This window comes from Gorilla gorilla, chromosome 2 (assembly GCF_029281585.2).
Source record: "Gorilla gorilla gorilla isolate KB3781 chromosome 2, NHGRI_mGorGor1-v2.1_pri, whole genome shotgun sequence".
Taxonomy (NCBI): Eukaryota; Metazoa; Chordata; class Mammalia; order Primates; family Hominidae; genus Gorilla; species Gorilla gorilla.
This window is the reverse complement of record NC_086017.1, coordinates 161,120,919-161,144,654: the sequence shown is the minus strand read 5'-3', so window position 1 is coordinate 161,144,654 and position 23,736 is coordinate 161,120,919. Positions and strand designations below refer to the sequence as shown.

General features: G+C 40.5%; 1 pseudogene; it reads right to left on the bottom strand.

Annotated features, from left to right (window-relative positions):
• Positions 1–14,519: 14,519 nt before the first annotated feature.
• On the bottom strand, positions 14,520–19,546 carry LOC101147083 (peptidyl-prolyl cis-trans isomerase A-like; annotated as a pseudogene).
• Between the last annotated feature and the right edge of the window lie 4,190 nt (positions 19,547–23,736).

Genomic DNA, 23,736 nt, shown 5'->3' with positions numbered 1-23,736 from the left:
ATATCTCATTTATTATTTGTTTGTTTTTATACATTTAAGAAATACAAGTGCAATATTGTTACATGGATATATTGTGAAGTGGTGAAGTCAGGGCTTTTAGTGTATCCGTCACCCAAATAATGTATATTGTACCTGTTAAGTAATTTCTCATCATCTACCCTCTGACACTCTTCCACCCTTCCCAGGTTCTATTGTCTCTCAGTCCACGTATATACATTATTTAGCTTCCATTTGTAAGTGAGAACATGCAGTATTTGTCCTTCTGTGTCTGACTTGTTTCACTTAAGACAACGGCCTCCAGTTCTATCCATGTTGCTACAAAAGACATGATTTCTTTTTTATGGCTTTATAGTATTCCATTGTGTATATATACCACATTTTCTTTATCCATTCATCCATTGATGGACACTTACGTGATTCCACATCTATGCTATAGTGATTGTAATTTTGTGCTGTGATAAACATGCAAGTGTAGGTATCTTTTTGATATAATGATTCATTTTCTTTTGGGTAGATACCCAGTAGTGGAATTGCTGGATCAAATGGCACTTCTATTTTTAGTTCTTTGATACATTTCCATACAGTTTTCCAAAGAGGTTGTACTAATTTACATTCCCACCAACAGTGACTGGCATTCCCTTTTCTCTATATCCTTGTCATCTGTTATTTTTTGTCTTTTTAATAATAGCCATTCTGACTGGTACAAGATGATAGCTCATCATGGTTTTAATTTCCCTGATGATTAGTGATGTTGAGCATTTTGTATATGCCTCTTGGCCATTTGTATGTCTTATTTTGAAAAATATCTATTAATATCCTTTGCCCACTATTTAATGAGATTATTTGGGGTTTTTCTTGTTATTGATGAGTTGTTTGAGTTCTTTGTAAATTCTGAATATCAGTCTCCTGTTGCATGCATAGTTTCCAGATATTTTCTCTTTTTCTGAAGGTTGTCTGATCACTCTGTTATTTTTTCTCTGCAGAAGCTTTTTAGTTTAGTTAAGTTCCATTTGTCTATTTGTTGTTTCCGTTGCTTATGCTTTTGAAGTCTTACTCATAAAATCTTTCCTAAACCAATGTCCTGAAGTGTTTCCCCTATATTATCTGTTAGTAGTTTTATAGTTGCAGGTCTTATATTTTAAGTGTTTAATCCATTTCAAGTTTATTTTCATCTATAGTGAGAGATAGGGGTCCAGTTTCATTATTTGCATATAGATATCCAAGCACTATGATTGAAGAAGATGTTCCTTCTCCAATGTCTGTTCTTGGCATCTTTGTTGAAAATCAGTTGGCTGTAAATATGTAAATTAATTTCTAGATTTCCTATTATGTTCCATTGGTCTATGTGTCACCAATACCATGTTATTTTTGTTACTATAGCCTTATAATGATGCCTCCAGATTTGTTCTTTTTGCTTAGGATTGCTTTGGTTTTTTGGGTTCTTTTTTGGTTCCATATGAATTTTAGGATTGTTTTTTCTATTTCTAAAAATAGCATTGGTATTTTCATAAGAATTGCATGGAACCTGTAGATTGCTTTGGGCAGCATGGCCATTTTAATGATATTAATTCTTCCAATTCATGAGCATATGAGGTCTGTCCATTTGTTTGTGTCCTCTTTAATTTATTTCATCGTAGTTCACTAGTTTCCATTATAGAGGTCTTTCACTTCCTTAGTTAAATTTATTCCCACATATTTCATTATTTTATAGCTATTATAAATGGGATCACTTTTTTATTTCTTTTTCAGCTGGCTCGATATTGTTGTATATTAATGCTACTAATTTTTGTATATCAATTTTGTATCCTGCAGTATTACCAAATTTATTCATCAGATCTAAGAGTTTTTTGGTGGAGACTTTAGGCTTTTCTAGATATAAGATCATGTCATCTGAAAAGAGGAGCAGTTTGACTTCCACTTTTCCAAGTTGGATGCCTTTTATTTCTTTCTCATGCCTGATTGTTCTGTCTAGGACTTCCAGTACTATGTTCAATAGGAGTGGTGAAAGTGGTCACCCTTGTCTTGTTCCAGATCTAAAGGCCTTCAATTTTCCATTTAGTATGGTGTTACCTGTCATATTTGGCCTTTATTATTTTGAGGTATGTTCCTTCTATACCCAATTTGAGGAGGATTTTTTTTTATCATGAAGAGATGTTAAATTTTATCAAATGCTTTTTCTGCTTTTATTGAGATGATCACATAGTTTTTGTCCTTTATTCTGTTGATGTGTGTATGTTGAACTGTACTTGTATCCATGAGATAAATACCACTTGATCATGGTGTACTGCTGGATTTTTGGGGGTCATATTTGTTGAGGAATTTTGCATTTAAATTCATCAAGGATATTGGTCTGTAATTTTCTTTTTTATTGCAAACTTGTCTGGTTTTGATATGAGGGCAATGCCAGCTTCATAGAATAAGCTATGGAGAAGTCCTTCCTCTTCAATTTTTGGAATTGTTTGAGGTGTTAATTCTTCCTTGTAATTATGGCAAAATTTGGCAGTGAAGATATCCAGTCCTGGACTTTCCTTTGTGGGGAGACTTTTGATACTGAATCAATCTCATTACTTGTAATTGGTCTGTTCAGTTTCTCTCTTTATGATTCAGTCTTGATAGGTCATATGTGTCCATGAATTCATCTGTTTCCTCACAGTTACCTAGTTTGTTAGTGTATGGTTGTTCATAGCAATCTCTGATTATCTTATGCATTTCTGTGACAACAGTCGTAATGTCTCCTTTTTCATTTCTGATTCTATTTGTGTCTTTTTTTTTTCTTAGTCTAACTAGTGGTTTGTTGATTTTGTTTATCCTTTCAAAAAACAGACTTTTCAGTGTGTTGATCCTTTGTATGGTTTTGTAGTGTATTTCATTTAGTTCTGCTCTGATCTTTATTATTTCTTTCCTTCTTTTCTTGCTCTTCTAGTTTCTTAAGGTGAATTATTAGAACTTACTGGGGATCCTTCGACTTTTTTGATGTCAGATTTATTGTTATAAAATTCCTTCTTATCACTGCTTTGGTTTTATCCCATAGGTTTTGGCATATTGTGCTTTGATTTTCATTTGTTTCAATTTTTTTGAACTTCTTCCTAATTTCTTCCTTGACCCAGTGGTCATTTAGGAGCATGTTTTTAAATTTCCATATAATTGTACAGTTTCCAAAGTTCCTCTTCTTACTGATTTCTAGTTTTATTCCATTGTGGTCTGAGAAGATACTTGATATGATTACAATTTTTAAAAATCTGTTGAGACTTGTTTTGTGTCCTAATATATGGCTTATCCTGGAGAATATTCCATGTGTTGATGAGAAGAATGTGTATTCTGTAGCTATTGGATGAAGTGTTCTCTGTTTGGTCCATCTGGTCTAATGTGCAGCTTAAACTCAATGTTTCTTTGTTAATTTTCTGTCTAGGTGATCTGTCTAATACTGAGAATGGGATGTTGAAGTCCCCAACTATTATTGTGTTGGAGTTTATCTCTCCCTTTAGATCTAATATTTGCTATCTGTCTGGGTGTTCTGGTACTGGGTGCATATATGTTTAGTATAATTATATCCTCTTGCTGAGTTGATCTCCTCATCATTATATAATGACCTTCTTTGTCTCTTTTTACTGTTTTTCACTTTAAAGTCTGTTTTGTCTGAGATAACTATAGCTATTCCTGCTTATTTTTGGTTTCTGTTTGCATGGGATATCTTTTTCTATCCCTTTATTTTCAGTCTATATGTGTCTTTACAGGAGAGATGAGTTTCTTGGTGGCATGTAGTTGAGTCATGTTTTTTAATTCATTCAGCCACTCTATATCTTTTAAGTGGACAGTTTAATTCATTTACATTCAAACTTTTTATTGCTGTGTGAGGGCTATTCCTGTCATTTTATTAATTGATTTCTGGTTGTTGTGTATATCCTTTGTTCTTTTCGTTCTCTCTTATTATTTATCATTGTGGTTTAGTGGTTTTGTGTAGTAAGAACATTTGAATTCTTTTTCTTATTTATGTGTTTGCTCTACCAGTGCATTTTATACTTTTATATGTTTTAATGAGGATAGATATCATCTTTTGCTTCCACATGTGGGATTTCCTTACGCATTTCTTTTTCTTTCTTTTTAAATTTTCTTTCTGTTTTTGTTTTTTAAGAGATAAGTGTCTTGCTATGTTGCCCAGGCTGGCCTTGAACTCCTGGGCACAAGTGATCCTCCTGGCTCAGCCTCCCTGGTAGTTATGACTATTGGTATGCACCACCACATCTGGTCAAGTATTTCTTGTAGGACCAGTCTAATGGTGAAGACTTCCTTTAGCTTTTGCTTCTATAGGAAAGACTTTATTTCTCCTTCACTTATGAAGGATAACTTTGCTGGGTATAATATCTTTGGCCAACAATTTTTTTTTCCTTTCAGCATTTTGAATATATAACCTTATTCTCTCCTGAGCTATAAAGTTTCTGCTAAGAAATCTGCCATTGGTCTGATGAGGCTTCCCTCATAAGTAACTATATACTTTTCTCCTGCTATTTTTACAATTCTCTCTTCATCCTTGACTTTTGACAGTTTGACTATAATGTGCTGTGGAGAAGACCTTTTTGAATTTTATCTGTTTGGAAATCTCTGAGCTTTCTGTGTCTAGGTATCTAAATTTCTTGCTAGATTTGGGAAGTTTTCAGCTAAATTTCATTAAGTAGGTTTACTATCCCTTTTATTTTCTCTTCACCTTGTGGGACATCAAAAATTCAAATAATTTGGTTGCCTTACGGTGTTCCATATGTCACATAGGCTTTGTTCATTCTTTTTTCTTTATTTTTGTCTGACTAGGTGATTTTAAAAGACCCTTTTTTGGCTGGGCACGGTGGCTCACGCCTGTAATCTCAGCACTTTGGGAGGCCAAGGTGGTTGTATCACCTGAGGTTAGGAGTTCGAGACCAGCCTGACCAATATGATGAAACCCTGTCTCTACTAAAAATACAAAAATTAGCTAGGTGTGGTGGCATGTGCCTGTAATCCCAGCTACTTGGGAGGCTGAGACAGGAGAATGACTTGAACCCAGGAGTTAGAGGTTGCAGTGAGCCGAGATCACACCATTGCACTTCAGCCTGGGCAACAAGAGCAAAACTCCGTCTCAAAAACAAACAAACAAACAAAAAACCTTTTTCAAGTTCTGAAATAATTTCTTCTGTTTGGTCTAGTCTATTGTTAAAGCTTTCATATGTATTTTGTATTTTATTCAATAAATTCTTGCATTACTAAATTTATATTTGGTTCTTTTTTATGATATCTATGTCTTTAGTAAATTTCTCATTTATGTCCTGAATTTTCTGATTTCTTTGTATTGTTTTTCTGAGTTCTCTTGTGTCTCACTGAGCTTTTTAAATATTATTTTGAACCATTTTGAATTATTTTTCTGAGATTTCATAAATTTCTTTTTCATTGGAATCTGTTGCTGGAGAATTATTGTGTTCCTCTGGAGGTGTCATATTTCCTTGCCTTTTCATGTTTCCTGTGTTCTCATGTTGATATCTGTGCATCTGGTATAATGGTCACTTCTTCCAATTCTTTGAATTTGCTTTCATAGCGGAGGACTTTTTCCTGATGATGTCCCTATGGCATTGGTTGGTAGGGTACTTTGACTTTGAATTAGGGTGTATGCAATAGTGTAGTCTCTTTTTGATTTCTTTGCCTATAAACCGTGTCAAGAGTGTCTGTAGTTCCCTCAGTGGCTTAGGGTGTAATCATTAATGGAGGGCGTGGTGAAGTTTTGTTGGAGACAGGGACATCAGGTGGGCCAGCCATTGGGTCCCAATGGTGGCGGCAGCATGCCAAGCATGCCTGTCCTTCGCTCCCAGGGAAGTATATACTGGCATTGTTTTTAGCAGGTACAGGTGAGCCAATTCTTGGGCCTCCAGGCTGCTTACTTGGGAGCCAGTAGTGGCAGTGGTGGGTCAGGCAGGTGGGTGGGTCCTTGGGCCTCTAGGCAGTGGGTGTAGTGTGGCCAATGACAGTAGCAGTAGTGGGACAATTCTCTGGCTCCCAAGTGATGTTGACGGTGGCTGTGATAGGCTGGGTGAGCCAGTCCCCAGGCCTGAAGGTGATACACATGGGTGAGTGCCAGCTATGATACTAGCAGCAGGTTGGGTGGTCTGTTCTCTGGCCCCCAAGAGGAGTCCTCACATGCCAATGGTGGTAGACGGGGAAGGGAGAGCCCCAGGTTCCTGAATGGCATGCCTGGGCACTGGTGGATATGAGCTGGGCCATGTAGACCTGTCCTCAGGCCCCTTAGAGGTGCATGCAGGTGCTAGCTGTGGTAGGCAGGTGTGAGATGATCACCAGGCCTTTGGCTGAAATGCTCAAGTAGGGGGAAGCTGCGGCTATGCTGCAACTCTGCTCCTGTGAAGAGCAGGGTTGCTTTCAGTGGCTGCAGTCTTAAATGTGTGGCAGGGGGGCATACAAACTTGGGCCCTTGGTGGCAGATTTAAGGAGGATAGCCTGTCCTCAGGGTGCTTTCAAAGCAGCCATGCTACTGGGAGTGGCAAGATTGTTCCCAATAGTTTGCACTTCAGCCCTGGTGGCAGCAACTAGCAGCAGCACCTGGCTGCATGCAAGGTATGTCAGTGGGGCTCTATGGATATGGAGATGAAAGGGCCACTGAGCCCCAGGGCAGGATGCAGGCTGGTGGGAGCTGGACTCTCAAAATGGCACTTTGCTGTAGCTGCTTAGGACTCCAGGCATCTGTGGGACCCCTCTCTGAAGCAATCCTGTTATGCAGTCTCCAGGCAGATCCCTGTGTTAGTCTCAGGGCCCTCATGAGTTGAGGGGCTCTCCCATGGCTAGGATTGGGAGAGTCTGCAGTGAGAATATAGATCACTGGGAGTCACTTACTCTTTCCCCACATTGAGGAGCCTCTGCAGACTCCCAGCTGATGCTGTCTTCCCTGAGCTGACTACCTCACTCCCCTCTCCTTTGTCTTAGGTGTCTACTCTCATTTCTTTGTTGAATTCCAGTGTTCTTAGGTGATCTGTTAGAAATGTGATTATTGGCCGGGCGCGGTGGCTCACGCCTGTAATCCCAGCACTTTGGGAGGCCGAGGCGGGCGGATCACGAGGTCAGGAGATTGAGACCATCCTGGCTAACATGGTGAAACCCCGTCTCTACTAAAAATACAAAAAATTAGCCAAGCGTGGTGGCAGGTGCCTGTAGTCCCAGCTACTCGGGAGGCTGAGGCAGGAGAATGACGTGAACCCGGGAGGCGGAGCTTGCAGTGAGCCGAGATAGCGCCACTGCACTCCAGCCTGAGCGACAGAGCGACCCGCTCCTTCCTCTGTTTAGGAAGATGATTAAGTGCCAAACTACGTAGGTTCAATCAAACCATCTCCTAACTAAATAACTTTAGGCAAGTACTCACCTTCTCCATGCCTTAACTTTCTTATCTGTAAGATGAGTAACACCAACCTTATATGATTTATGTGGATTAATTGAGTGAATATTTGTAAAGCACTCAAAATAATGCCTATATGTGGAAAGCATTATATAAGTGTTTGCTAAATAAAATAAATACTTCATTGATTTATTTTAACATTTAATTAAGATGACTTAAATAAATCACCATTATGTCTGACAAATAGTAAGTAGTCAGCAGGAGTTGCCATTACCATTACAGGAGGTGATGTGGTGATCATTACTAAACATTTTCTTACTAGTAGACTTTCAGTCCTACACTGGGGAGAAGTCTGTTGGCTCATTAATAATGAGAGTTCATAACCCTTATGCAGTTTTTGTCCTTATAGGCCATATAATCAAGTAAAACAGTGATGGTAAGGGAAAATTTGTTCAAGAAGAGATCCCGCAGGAGTTTAAAAAAAAAAAAAAGAGGGGTGGTAATATAAAGTTGTAACTGTCAGGACTGTTCAAAGCTGATGAAAATGTTAGCGAAGAACCAAGGCTTTACCTTTAGAGTGGGCATAATTAATACGGAAGAAATCAAGCTTTCAGAGCCTTTGCCAGAGACTGGCAGCAACAGCATCCCCTGGGAGCTTGTTAGAAATGCAGAATATTGGGCCCTCCCAGAATCAGAATTAGCAAGATCCCCCAGGTGGTTCTTATGCAAATTAAAATTTGAGAGGCATTGTTGTATAATATTTTTACTTTCCATGTTTTTTTCCTGTAGTTTATTTTGAATATGCCATATCAATAATACTAACATTTTGGCCATATTAGGTCTTTTTTAAAGTGATACATGTTTCTTTGAAGATGTGACTAAAATTTGGCTACATGCAATGGTTTTAGTATATCCCAGGGACAATTTTTTCTAATCAAAAGTCACTTCTGGTTTTATAATGCAAATAAGCATGAAAGGAGGCACCATGCATGTTTTATAGCAAATGTCACTGGCGTTTCTCAGGTTTATTACATGAGGATGCATGTTTTTAAAAAAATCATCTCCGAATCACAAGAGTTCAGAATATTATCACTTTTCACTGTTCACTCTTGCTTAACCTGAAGGTGACAAATGAAAACAGGTCTCTGATTCATGCTTCTTCTGCTATAATGAAGCCACAACTCACTGACTTTTAAAATAGAATGTTTCAAGACCAAATATTTTATTTGGATGTATCTGAGGGGCTAAAATATTTCTATTGAAACTCTCTGTGAGAAAACATTCTAGATATGAAACATCTGTTTTTGGTCATTCCAGTTAAAGACTAATATTTGCGCAGGGCAGAGAGGCCCATGGTAATATTGTGTTGTTCTAAGTACAGTATTCCCATGATTCAATATTCCTGAAGGATTGGGTCAAAGTATTCACCCAATTAACATGGTTCAAACATTCCCAACATATTTGTGAATATGTACATCTGCAAATATATTAAACACACTTTCCCACTTCCTCTTTTTCTTTCTTTTTGGGGATAGAGGGTGGGGAGAGTGTGGGTGGGGGTTGGACACAGCTATGGAAAAACCCTGAAGCTCAAGATCAGGGGTAAAGTGCCTAGAAAGAGTCAAGGGAGACAGGAATGTCAGATTTAGTATTCCTTAGTAGGAGTCATTACAACCAGAGGCTCTTTCAGACGACCCTCTGGGTCAGAGTGAAGATGATCAAGACACCTGCCATTTACTATGGTGTGGCTGTGGGGGCCATTCGTCCCCACCTTTTGCAGAGCAAGAGGTCAGAAAGTTCCATCCTCTAGTCTAACTTTCTTTGTGTAGGGTACTGGAGCTGAAGGCCTTGTGATCAAACCTTTAGGTTTTCAACCTTGGCTGCACAGTTGGAATCACTTGGGGAGCTTTAAAAGTTACTGATGCCCAGGTTTCACCCCCAGACATTCTGATTGAATTGTTCTTGAGTACAACCTGGGCATTGAGATTATGATGACCAATGTGCAGACAGGGGCCTCTGTACCACAACCCTTAGGGCTCCTCTCTCGCTTCCTCAGAATACACCCTCCTCTCTGATTTCTGCTCCTCATATCATTCAATTCCTTTTCTATACCCCCAGAGTTTCCATCGCAGATCCTTTCCAAGGCTGGGTTCTTCTGCCCACCGTGTTTGAGCCCTCAGTCTCTTGGTTCTTGGAAATCATTATGAGCTGAATTGTGCTCCCCAAAATTCACACGTATGTTGAAATCCTAACACCCATCCAGTACCTTAAAGATGTGACTATAGAGCCAGGGCCTGTAAAGAGGTAATTAAGGTAAAATGAGCTCATATGGGTGGGCCCTAATCCAATATAACAGGTGTCCTTACAAGAGGAGGACATTAGGAGACAGATAGGCACAGAGGAAAAACCATGTATTACTACAGAGAGAAGATGGCCATCTACAAGCCAAGGAGAAAAACCTCAGAAGAAAGTAATCTTGTCGACACCTTGATGTCAGACTTCTAGCTGCTATAATTGTGAGGAAGTAAATTTCTGTTGTTTAAATCCCCCAGTCTGTGGTACTTGATATAGCAGCCCAAGCACACTAAGACAGAAATCTTCCCAGCACACAGGGTGCATTTTGAGTCACGGTCCTTCTCTCTGCAGAGACTGAGTTTGCTGGCATGTAGATTAGCCTTTAATATCTGAGAGAGTTTTTGCATAGAGAGGAACACTCACAACTATATGAACCTTAATGTCAGTGGAGTGAGCATTTAGGTATTGATACAAAATTTGATTAAATTCCTTTAAACAGCAATTGCAAATTTAGTATGTCTGATTCTTTTGAACATTTCAACACCCTAAAATACAAAATACACAAAATGCATTTTGTAGATAAAACAACAAAACTTATTACAACATTTAACCTTAAGCTATTCCAAACATCAAGTACCATGTGGTGAATTTATTTCTTCCTTAAAGTTGTTTTATACCTTTCTAGGATTAGAGATAAACTTATTTTGATTTCTTCCTAATGTTTCAGTACTATTAGTTGGATACCTTCTGGGTAGTAATTTTTACTCAACCCCAAATTCCCTGGGGTCCTGGATTTTTTTTCTTTTTTTTTTTTTAGATGGAGTCTCACTCTCTCGCCCAGGCTGGAGTGCAGTGGCATGATCTCGGCTCACTGCAACCTCCACCTTCCAGGTTCAAGTGATTCTCCTGCCTCAGCCTCCTGAGTAGCTGGGATTACAGGCACCCACCACTACATCCAGCTAATTTTTGGTATTTTTAGTAGAGATGGGGTCTCACCATGTTGGCCAGGCTGGTCTCAAACTCCTGACCTCGTGATTCTCTCACCTCAGCCTCCCAAAGTGCTGGGATTACACAAAATTCAGTTTTTTCTTCTAAAGTGACTTAAACCTAAGACAATAGTGAGCCTCTCTTTCTTATTATTAAACTTTGTTGTTAGGTTGCTTAAACTTTTTAAAGTCAACTCCTTTCTCTAGATTTTAGTTTGCCCCCAGAACTTGGTGTTTGTTTTCTGAAATAATGTATTTTAAAGTCTCACTTGGTCAAGATGATATAATACATTACCCTATATTGGGGTAGATTGATCTGTCATATTAGGGTTTTAAACAACATATATGTTCTTAATTGGTACTTTATTGCCTTTGCTGGAACCACCAGAGTTTCATTACCTCAGTCTGTGTGCTTAGCAAACCTCTGTAGGACATTTAGGAAATTTATCGTTTTGGAATACATGAATGGACCTCTTTTTTATTTGGTGATGCAACTGACCCCTGGTGCTAATTAACAATCCAATTATTCTATACTTTTTGTTAACTCATTAGTTAGAAGCTCATAACCCTTCATAAACACCACTTGTTTCAATTTAAACTTATTCTATTTTTATGCTTATATCACCACATAATGACTAGAGCCTATCTTCTGCTTGAGCTTGAGTGACATGACAAGCACAATATCTTCTAATTAGTTAACCTTGGAAGATGCCATTTTCAAAGCTTCCTACCCAATCCATGGCTTCTTCACATCCTTACTTCACCTAGGGGAGCAGGGAGAAGGGCAGTTTTGGCCACACACACAAATGGGATCTTTTGTGTTGAGCTGATGAATAGAGATAGGATGGCATGTCTTCTTTTTTGGCTGATTTTGAACCTCTTTGGAGAGGCTAAAAGCAGACACAGTCAAGTGGGACTTTGTGAGATTTACCCAAGCTGAGCTGCTTTGGAGGCATATGCAACAAAGAATGGCCCAGAGTTAAAAGGAAGGTTCTCCTTGTATTTTTGGAGACAGAGTCTTGCTCTATCCCCCAGGCTGGAGTACAGTGGCATGATCTCAGCTCACTGCCACCTCTGCCTCCCAGGTTCAAGCGATTCTCATGCCTCAGCCTCCCAAGTAGCTGGGATTACAGGCGTCTGCCACCACACCCAGGTAATTTTTTATTTTCAGTAGAGATGGGGCTTCACCATGTTGGCCAATCTAGTCTTGAACTCGTGACCTCAGGTGATCCTTGGCCTCCCAAAGTGCTGGGATTACAGGTGTGAGGCACCTCACCCAGCCCCCCTTGTTTATTATAATGATGATGATGATGATGACAGGTTTTTATTGTCTATTGTACCAGAGCCTGTGGTCCTACTTTGTATATTTTATATATATATTATATAGTCCTCAAAATAGTCTTTATTTAGTCCTCAAAATAGTCTTCTGAGCTAGGTATTACTTATTGGGCTATTATAAATAATGCTGTTTTTCAGCCTCTTTTAAAGGTTTTTTGGTGCAAAAAATGTGAACACGTTTTTGTTGCATGTATACCTATGGTTGGAATGAATAGGTCCTAGGGTATGGATACGATCAGCTTTGGGAGATTTGATATATATCACATCATAGGAGCTCAAGACTAGCCTGGGCAACATGGTGAAACCCTGTCTCTACTAAATATACAAAAAAAAAAATTAGCTAGGCGTGGTGGCGAGTGCCTGTAGTCCCAGCTACTCAGGAGGCTGAGGCATGAGAATTGCTTGAACCTAGGAGGCAGAAGTTGCAGTGAGCTGAGATCACGCCACTGGATTCCAGTCTGGGCAACAGAACAAGACTGTGTCTCAAAACAAACAAACAAACAAACGAATAAACCCCAAAGATACATATTTATCACGTATCAGCAGGCACATTATATCAACATGACTTATTACTGTTGATGCTAACTTTGACCCACTTTCAAGGTCGTGCTTGCCACTCTTCTCTTGCTATTTTTCCCTTCTCATATTCTGTTCATTAGCAGCAAGTCACTAAGTCCAGCCTACACTCAAGGGAAAAGAGTTAAACTCTACCTCTGGAGGAGGGTATATGAAAGACTTTATAGGCTTATGTTAAATGACCACAGTAATTAAAAAATATTTAGAAGGAAATACTTTGAGGTTATGCAGATATCTCACTCATCCTAAAAGTTTCACTCACTAATTTTAGCATTCATCAGTGGATCTTGCTCATAGTAGCTATTACTGTGGTGTTCTAATGGTGATTTTCTATTTCTCTCATTCCTTCTATATTTAGTACTTACAATTCTTCTGTAAGGAAGATTTGTCCCTTCTTACCCATTTATGTATGTATGTCAGTATAGAGTCATGAATATCACGAAGATTCTATTTTGGGGCTTTAACCCAATACTACCATTACGTAATTTGTTGCTCAAATCGTTCCAACTTTGGCCATTGGTAGCACTTTCAGTTGGTTCTTGTGTGTCTTCAATATACACCATCCTTTTTTTCTTTCTTTCTTTTTTTTTTGAGATGGAAGCTCGCTTTGTTTCCCAGGCTGGAGCGCAGTGGCGCGATCTTGGCTCACTGCAACCTCCGCCTCCCCGGTTCAAGCGATTCTCTTGCCTCAGCCTCCCAAGTAGCTGGGACTACAGGTGTGTGCCACCACACCTGGCTAATTTTTTGTATTTTTGGTAGAGATGGGGGTTTCACCGTGTTAGCCAGGATGGTCTTGATCTCCTGACATCGTGATCCCCCTGCCTCGGCCTCCCAAAGTGCTGGGATTACAGGTGTGAGCCACTGTGCCTGGCCTTTTTTTTGTTTGTTTTATAGAGCACTTTCTTCTTAATCAGCTTTGTTGAGGTATAATTTATATACCATAAAATTTATTGACGTGTATGCACATATTCAACTTTCATACTCATCACATCAGGAGGTACATGGTATCAATATGAATTTTAGTATATTTACAGAGTTGTAAAACTAATAGGACAAGCTAATTGTAGAATACTTCCACCATCCCGAAAGGAAGCCTCATCTTCATTTGCAGTCATTTTCCCATTCTCAATCTCAGCCATAGGCATTCACTAATCTAATTTCCATCTCTATACAGTTTTTTTGTGGACACTTCCTTTCTGGCACTGTAAGATGCTCCAGGCTCATATTGTATTTACTCTGCTCTAGATCTAGAAACAACTATTTCTTTAAGGAGCACTGGATCTGTTTGTTGGAAAAAGGTATTTAGATTTGGGAGGCCGAAGCGGGTGTATCACCTGAAGTCACAAGTTTGAGACCCTGGCCAACATGGTGAAACCCCATCTCTACTAAAAATACAAAAGTTAGCAGGGCATGGTGGTGCGTGGCTGTAATCCCAGCTACTCGGGAGGCTGAGGCAGAATTGCTTGAACCTGGGAGGCAGAGGTTGCAGTGACCCAAGATCATGCCACTGCACTACAGCCTGGGTGACAGAGTGAGACTCCATCTCAAACAAACAAACAAAAAAAAGGTATTTAGAAATAAAGATCTAAGTAGTATGTCTACTTGTTACTACTTGAGTGTCATTGCTTCAGCTTCTGTTAGTGAACAGGGGTAGGAGATATATGTATGTATACTAACCCATGTATCTACAATACCTGTATTTATGCTCATATATCTGTATACATATTAATATAAATTCATGCTGATAAATGTGACTCTAATCCAGCACCACAGGGGTCATTCTAACCTTTTGCTCTTGCTTATTTGTAACTTCTTTCTCATGTCAGTGAGAAACCTGGCTCTCATTATTTACAATGTATTTTCTTATTCAATTTTTATTTTTTATTTTTTGTTATTTAGTTTTTATTTCATGATCATAAATGTAACTGCGTAATCCAGCTAGACATGGAAGGGAATAAGGAAAATATGGAACCTAAAGAATAGCAGAGATAGCACAAAGATTATAGGATACTGTGAGCAAATGGGTTGGAGGGGTGCTCTCCTGAGCTACAGAAGCAATTCTCTTGTGGTTAACATAAAACACAATTCAAATTTATTAGCGTTTTCCACAGTCAGCAATGATCTTCTTGCTGGTCTTGCCATTCCTGGACCCAAAGCATTCCATGGCTTCCACCTTATTAGTGCCCGCTTTCACCTTGCCGAAGACCACATGCTTGCCTACCAACCACTCAGTCTTTGCAGTGCAGATGAAAAAATGGGAACCATTTGTGTTGAGTACAGCATTTGCCATGGACAAGATGCCAGAACCTGTATACTTCAGGATGACGCTCTCATCATCAAATTTCTCCGCATAGATGGACTTTCCACCAGTGCCATTATGGCATGTGAAATCACCACCCAGACACATAAATCCTGGAATAATACTGTGAAAGCAAGAACTCTTAATAACCAAATTCTTTCTCTCCAGTGCTCAGAGCATGAAAATTTTCTGCTGTCTTTGTATTAATAACTTTGTCTGCAAATGGATCTAAGGAAATGTGGCCCAAGGACTCGCCACTGACAGTGATGTCAAAGAGCATGGTGGGGTTGACTATGGCTGGTGTCAGGGGCTCTGGGCAGTGACAGTGTTTGCAAAGCACTTACTCATTTTATATACATGTGTATTAGGTTGATTGGTGATCCTCAAAAATATATGTCTTAACCACTGGAAGCTGTGAATGTAACCTTATTTAGAAAAGGGGCCTTCACAGACATAATCAAGGATCTTAAGATTCATTTACATTAGATATCCCGGTGGGCCCTAAATCCAATGACAAGTATCCTTATAAGAGACACGCAGAGAAGAGAAACATAGAGGCAAGAGGAGAAGACCAGGTAAAGACAGAGGCAGAGAAATTGCATTGAGCCCTCTCCCTCTCCCTCTCCCTCTCCCCACGGTCTCCCTCTCCCTCTCTTTCCATGGTCTCCCTCTGATGCCGAGCCGAAGCTGGACGGTACTGCTGCCATCTCAGCTCACTGCAACCTCCCTGCCTGATTCTCCTGCCTCAGCCTGCCGAGTGCCTGCGATTGCAGGCGCGCGCCGCGCCGCCCCGCCTGACTGGTTTTCGTATTTTTTGGTGGAGACGGGGTTTCGCGGTGTCGGCCGGGCTGGTCTCCAGCTCCTAACCGCGAGTGATCTGCCAGCCTCGGCCTCCCGAGGTGCCGGGATTGCAGACGGAGTTTCGTTAACTCAGTGCTCAATGGCGCCCAGGCTGGAGCGCAGTGGCGTGATCTCGGCTCGCTACAACCACCTCCCAGCCGCCTGCCTTGGCCTCCCAAAGTGCCGAGATTGCAGCCTCTGCCCGGCCGCCACCCCGTCTGGGAAGTGAGGAGCGTCTCCGCCTGGCCGCCCATCGTCTGGGATGTGAGGAGCCCCTCTGCCTGGCTGCCCAGTCTGGAAAGTGAGGAGCGTCTCTGCCCGGCCGCCATCCCATCTAGGAAGTGAGGGGCGCGTCTTCCCGGCCGCCATCACATCTGGGAAGTGAGGAGCGTCTCTGCCCGGCCGCCCATCGTCTGAGATGTGGGGAGCACCTCTGCCCTGCCACCCCGTCCGGGATGTGAGGAGCGTCTCTGCCTGGCTGCCCCGTCTGAGAAGTGAGGAGACCCTCTGCCCAGCAGCCACCCCGTCTGGGAAGTGAGGAGCGTCTCTGCCCGGCAGCCACCTCGTCCGGGAGGGAGGTGGGGGGGTCAGCCCCCCGCCCGGCCAGCCGCCCCATCCGGGAGGGAGGTGGGGGGTTAGACCCCCGCTTGGCCAGCCGCCCCGTCCGGGAGGTGAGGGGCGCCTCTGCCCGGCCGCCCCTACTGGGAAGTGAGGAGCCCCTCTGCCCGGCCAGCTGCCCCGTCCGGGAGGGAGGTGGGGGGGTCAGCCCCCCGCCCGGCCGGCCACCCCGTCCGGGAGGTGAGGGGCGCCTCTGCCCTGCCGCCCCTACTGGGAAGTGAGGAGCCCCTCTGCCCGGCCAGCCGCCCCATCCGGGAGGGAGGTGGGGGGGACAGCCCACCGCCCAGCCAGCCGCCCCGTCCGGGAGGGAGGTTGGGGGGTCAGCCCCCCGCCCGGCCAGCCGCCCCGTTGGGGAAGTGAGGGGCTTCTCTGCCCGGCCGCCCCTACTGGGAAGTGAGGAGCCCCTCTGCCCGGCCAGCCGCCCCGTCCGGGAGGGAGGTGGGGGGGTCAGCCCCCCCGCCCGGCCAGCCGCCCCGTCCGGGAGGGAGGTGGGGGGGTCAGCCCCCCGCCCGGCCAGCCGCCCCGTCCGGGAGGTGAGGGGCGCCTCTGCCCGGCCGCCCCTACTGGGAAGTGAGGAGCCCCTCTGCCCGGCCACCACCCCATCTGGGAGGTGTACCCAACAGCTCATTGAGAAGGAGCCATGAAGACAATGGCGGTCTTGCGGAATAGAAAGGGGGGAAAGGTGGGGAAAAGATTGAGAAATCGGATGGTTGCCGTGTCTGTGTAGAAAGAGGTAGACATGGGAGACTTTTCACTTTGTTCTGTACTAAGAAAAATTCTTCTGCCTTGGGATCCTGTTGATCTGTGACCTTACCCCCAACCCTGTGCTCTCTGAAACATGTGCTGTATCCACTCAGGGTTGAATGGATTAAGGGCGGTGCAAGATGTGCTTTGTTAAACAGATGCTTGAAGGCAGCATGGTCGTTAAGAGTCATCACCACTCCCTAATCTCAAGTACCCAGGGACACAAACACTGCGGAAGGCCGCAGGGTCCTCTGCCTAGGAAAACCAGAGAACTTTGTTCACTTGTTTATCTGCTGACCTTCCCTCCACTATTGTCCTATGACCCTGCCAAATCCCCCTCTGCGAGAAACACCCAAGAATGATCAATAAAAAAAAAAAAAAAAAAAGACATAGGCAGAGACTGTAGTGAAGCAGCCACAAGTCAACAAACACCTGAAGTCACCAGGAGCTGGAAGACACAAAGAAGGATTCTCCCCTAGAGGCTTCAGAGATACCGCAGCTCTGACACCTTGATTTTGGACTTCCGGTTTTCAGAACTATGAAAGATTAAATTTCTCCGGCTTTATGCCACCAAGTCTGTGGTAATTTGTTACAGCAGCCTTAGAAAACACAACATGTAAAAGAGTTTCAGAATTGCTAACCAAGCTCCTATGAGAAACAGATTTACCAACCATAGTGTAGTGTTTGTATACAGTTTTGTCTGCCTTGTAGTATCAAGTCAAAATATTGCATTTCAAAGCTTCTTAGGTCAGCTTTATCAGTAAGTGCTCTTTTGTGGTGGGGAGTGGTCTGGCTTCTTTCATTAAACATGATTCACTGTTGTTGGATGTATCAGATGTGTTATTTTTTATTGTTGAATAATATTCCATTATATGAATACATCACAATTTTCTAATCCATACCTCTGCTGATGGACATTTAGTTTTTTTACCAGTTTGGGGTTATTACAAATAAAGCTGCTAAAACCGTTTTTGTCCAAGTGTTTGTGTAAACATGTGATTTAAAGTTCCATGATAAATACTTAAGAGTACAATAGCTCAGTCATATGGTGGGTTTGTGTTTAAAATTTTAAGAAACTGCCAAGTTGTTTTCCAAAAGGCTTTACCATATTTTACATTCCCATTATCAGTGTATGAGTTTGTAGTATAAAGAAAGAAATTAAAAACTTTTTGATAAGGTCCAATTTATCATTTTTTTCTTTTGTGATTCATGCTTTTCTGTGTCCTAATTAAGAATTCCTTGCCTAATTCAAGGTCACAAAGACTTCTTCATTTTCTTCTAGAAATATTATAATTTTAGCTCTTAAATTTAGGTTAGGATCCCCTTTCATTTTTTGCAGAGAGAGAGATGTAAGGGTAGAGGTTCATTTTTTTGCACAGATGTCCAGTTGTTCCAGCACTATTTTTTGAAAAAATTATCTTCTCCCATTACCTTGACATCTATTTGAAAAAGTGATTGACCATACATAGATCTATTTCTGGAGTCTCTATTCTGGCCTACTGACCTATATGTTTATCCTTGTGCCAATATTACATATACTGTAGACTTGATAGCCAATAGTGAATGTCCTCCAATTCTGTTGTTCTTCAAGAAACATTTTCTTGGTTATTCTTGGTCCTTTGCATTTATGTATGAATTTTATTAACAGTTTGCCAATTTTTTCTCTCTCTCTGTCTCTCTCACTCACTGTCTCTCATACAGACACACACACATGCACACACACATAACTGTTGGGATTTCAAATTTTCTCATTTTAATTATGACAAAAATACAGAAAATTGCACCAGTTATAGGTATATAGCTTGATGAATTTCCACAGAGTTAACACATCCATATAAATAGCCCTGAGATCAAGAAACAGTACTATAACACTACTCCAGGGCACCCTTCAAATAATCTACCCAAAGGATACACTTTATCTGGCATTTTTTAACTGTATGTTTGTGAGTTTCATTCATATGTTGAAAATAGTTACCATTATGTTTATTCTCACTGCTGTATAATATTCCATTGCATGAATATAACATTTAATATCCATCCTATTTTTGATAGGCATTTGGGTGTTTCCAGTTTGGAGTTACTATGAATTGTGCCATGAACATTCTTGCAGTCTTTTAGGGAAGACATGGAAGCATTTTTACTTGGATATATATCTAGGAGTGGAGCTGTGAAGTCTTAGGTTTGTGTATGTTCAGTTATAGTAGACACTGCAAGCATCATCCAAAATTATTGTACTATTTTACGCTTCTAATAGCAGTCAGTGTATGTGTTGTTCTGATTGGTAACACATGGTATTTTCTCTCTTTTTCATTTTTGCCATTCTAATAGGCAAATAGTGATATTGCATTGTGGTTAAACTTCAATTGTGGTAAAATACACATAACAAAACTTACTATCTTAACCATTTTAAAGTGTACAGATCAGTAGAATGAATTCTATTCACATTATTGTGCTACCATTACCATCGTCCACATATAGAACTCTTTTCATCTTCTTAAACTGAAACTGTACCCATTAAACAATAATTCACTTCCTCCTCCCTCCAGGCCTGGTACCTCCATTCTATTTACTATCTCTATGATTTTAACTGATCTAAGTATCTCATATAAGTGGAATCATACAATATTTGTCGTTTAGCGACTGACTTATTTCACTAAGCATAATGTCCTCAAGATTTATCCGTGTCTTAGCATGTGTCACAATTTTCTTCCTTTTTAAGGCTAAATAACATTCCATTGTATGTATATACCACCACTTGTTTATCCATCTGTCATGGACACTTGGGTTACTTCTACCTTTTGGCTATTGGAAATAATGCTGCTATGAACATGGGTGTGCCACATCTGTTTGAGTTATTACTTTCACTTTTGTTTTTATACCCAGAAATGAAACTTCTGGATCATATGGCAATCGTATTTTTAATTTTTTGAGGAACCACCTTACTATTTTCTATATTGGTTGTACCATTTTACATTCCCACCAAGAGTGCACAAGGATTCCAGTTTCTCCACATCCTTACCAACACTTAGTATTTTCTGTTTTTTTTATTATTATAATAGCCATCCTAATGGGTATAAGATGGTGCAAAAGATAATTTGCTTTTTCCTGGTGAATAATGCAGTTGAACATCTTCTCCTGTGGTTATTGGCCTGTAATCTCTTTTGTAGATTTTCCATTCAAGCCTTTGCCCACTTTTCTTACAAATTGTCACCCTTTTTCTGTTGTCCTATAGTTTATTTACATATTTGGAATGAGTACTATATTAGTCTGTTCTCACACTGCTATAAAGAACTACCTGACACTCAGTAGTTCATAAAGAAAAGAGGTTTAATTGACTCACAGTTCCACAGTCTCTGTACAGGAGGCATGGCTGGGGAAGCCTCAGGAAATTTACAATCATGGCAGAAGGTGAAGGAGAAGCAGGCACAATCTTCACATGGTGGACTGGGAGGGAGAGAGTGAGCGAAGAGGGAAGTGGTACACGCTTTCAAACGACCAGATCTCATGAGAACTCTATCACAAGAAAAGCAAGGCAGGGAGTCCACCCCATGATTCAGTCATCTTCCACAAGGCCCTGCCCCTGACATGTGAGGATTACAATTCAACATGAGATTTGGGTGGGGACACAGAGCCAAACCATATGAAGTACTTTGTCAGATGTATGTGTTGCAAATATCTTCTCTCATTCTGTGGGCTGCTTTTTCTAGTGGAAGGGGGAATCAGTGGCTTATGCTGTCTCTATGATTTTGAAAACCAAACTTCAGTTCTACCCATTCCTTAAGGTCTAACAGTACTTGGGTCTTTTCTATGAAACATTGTTTTATTAGTTTCTTATAACTCCAGCCTCCATTAATTTTCACCATCTCCGCCCTTCTAGAGCGTTTACCACCTGATTTTGTGATCTAATGGTAATATAATTAGTTCATATCCTTGTTTACCTCTCACATACTCTACAGCCAGACCACATTGCTCACGTGCTTTGCATGCATTACTTTCCTGCCTGACTTTAAATCAGAGGGCAAGGGCCTTTTCAACAAATGTTATCCTTAATACATACCAACAAGTACAGCGGTAGCAAGAGCTGCAATACTTGTTACCTGTAACAAGAGCTACAATACTTGTTATATGTAATACTTGTTATATGTAACAAGAGCAAGAGCTCAATACTTGTTATATGACTTGAAAAATGTAAATATTACCAGGAATATCTACTATCCACTAAAAGAACTGATAGCAAATAAATTGTTCCAATGAAATATTTTGTTCAAGAGGTCTTTAAAACAGAGCCACATAAGTCATCAAGTGAGTCTAACCTCTACAACATAAAGGAATCGTATTGAAAGTGTTTCACTTTAACCTCCCTGGATTCTATTTGGAATTTCAGTTATTAACAGTCCTGCATACCACCTTCATCATCTACTTCATCTAGTTACTCACTTACTTCTAAAAATACTTAATTTTGACCTCAGGTTGGTAAAATTAGCCTACTCTCATGTTTGTTTATGCTTTTGTTCTGCTGCTGGTCTCTTTGGTCAATGGCCATCTATTCATATTATGAGTTTGGATCAGCCTGAAATGGTAAAGTGGGATAAGGCGTCAACATGATCTTTGACAGTCTTATTATGTGCATAATTAGCTACCTAATATAAATTTCTCAATAAGAATGCGGGTGCTGTAGCTGGTGGTGGTGAAGTTTACATTCTTTGAAAATCAAATGATTTAGACATCTATATATTTGACATTCACTTTTAAAATGCTTGTAAATGGAACACAGCCATTGCTCAATTTACACTTTCCTTTTAGTTCTCTATCAGTATGTTTGTGAACCCAGAAAGAATTTTTCCCAGAAGTGATATCTGAGTTTCATTGGGTAAAAATAAAAGATTTTAAAAGCCTCATTTAATACTTTTTTGGGGGAAACAGCTACTTAATTAAATTTTATTATTTGTCCTCTGGGACTGAGATGAAGAAAAATTAGACATGTAATCTCTTTGGGGGGTGTTTTGATGGATTGCCTGCATTTCTCTCACATACCAGATAACAAGATGGCCAATGTTTTTGTGGGCTTTGTGCCTTTACCCTTGGAATTCTACAAAAAACATCTCTCAAGTTCACGTATAACTTGGAATGAAATGCTCTACATGTGCTTCCAGAATTCTCTTTCCTGCATCAAATCAGAAAAAATGAGTCATAACTCATAAGGAATTTTCTGTCAGCTAATGTGATATTTAGGGAGGTACACGAAATCGTTGAAGCCTCTAGGGCACTATTTAATGTATTATTGCCAAAAAAAAAACAAACAGTAGAGCAATTTTCTATGATATGGCTAATTCAGTCATTATTACAATAGGGGTGCAATAGATGTAAAGCATTTCCTCAAGAGCTTAACTCATTATGGAAAAGCAAAACTGGATAAACTAGAATGCTTAGAGACCTGAGGTGGGACAGCAAAATGGATATTCTGGTTAGAGCAGGGTCTGGTTGCACTTAACACAGGCTGATTACAGTACTTTAACCAAGTAAGGAGTTTATTTACCCAATATAACAAGAGTCTGGGGGTAGGAAATGTATGGATAGTGAAGGTCCTTGAGAGAACAGGCCCCTTTCCCCTCCTGCTCCACAATGCTCAGCACTTACGAATGACTGCCCCACTTTGACACTGAATCACAATCTGGACAAGAGAAAAGACAGGTTAAAAGTAGAAAGCTTATGCCAGCTGAGCAGTCCTTTACAGAAAGATATAGGATTCAAGGAAAAAATAGCTTTCCATGAAGTAGCTTTTGATCTAGTTTATTGGCCAACGGACTAGATGACCACCCTAGCTGGAAGGGCATTTATGGAGGTATTTTAAATTATTTACTATTATCTCAAGCAAATTCAAGATTCTGTTAGCAAGGAAGAAGAGTACATACTGGATAGGCAAACCAGCAATGTCTATCACATTTGATTAACTGAATTAAGTGCCACACTTCGTATTTTAAATCTTGCCATCAGACATTTAAAAGAATGTATTTCATCCATTTCCACACAATTCAAAGTTCACCACCACACAGATCATAAAGAAGTTTTCTTTTGGTTATTGTTTCTCAACTTACCTGATATTTCAATAAGAAATGATAACTTATGATACAGCCACTTGATGGACTACTGCACAGTCATTAACAATGAAAAATATGTAGCAAAAGATTTGCACAAGCACTTCACAAAAAAGTATCTAAATGATGATAACAAGAAAAAGATGCTCACCTTTGTCATTGGAAATATGCAAATTAAAGCCATAATTAAATACCATAATACACCTAGCAAAATGTTTAAAATTAAAGACACACAATATCAACTGTTGGTGCATATGTGGAGAAACTGAAATCCTCATACAGAAATTATTAGAGAAATCTTCAAAATACCCTTTTCCTGCCAAATAAAGGGAAACAAATCTTGAGCAGAAAGCAGAGCTGAAGTCTGTATGTAACCAGGAAAAATGGGGCTAGTCTGAGTGCAGATGCCAATGGCAGCTATGTGAGGAGCTGAATCAGATACTCCTGCCTTTAGGGGGCACCACAGAAAGGGTTAAAGTGCCCCCAGGTTGCTAGCACCCTGGACATATAGTAGAAGCAGATACAAACTGTTTTTGAAGAAAAGTCTCCACACTTTAGGCCATTAAATTTCCCACATATTAAGAT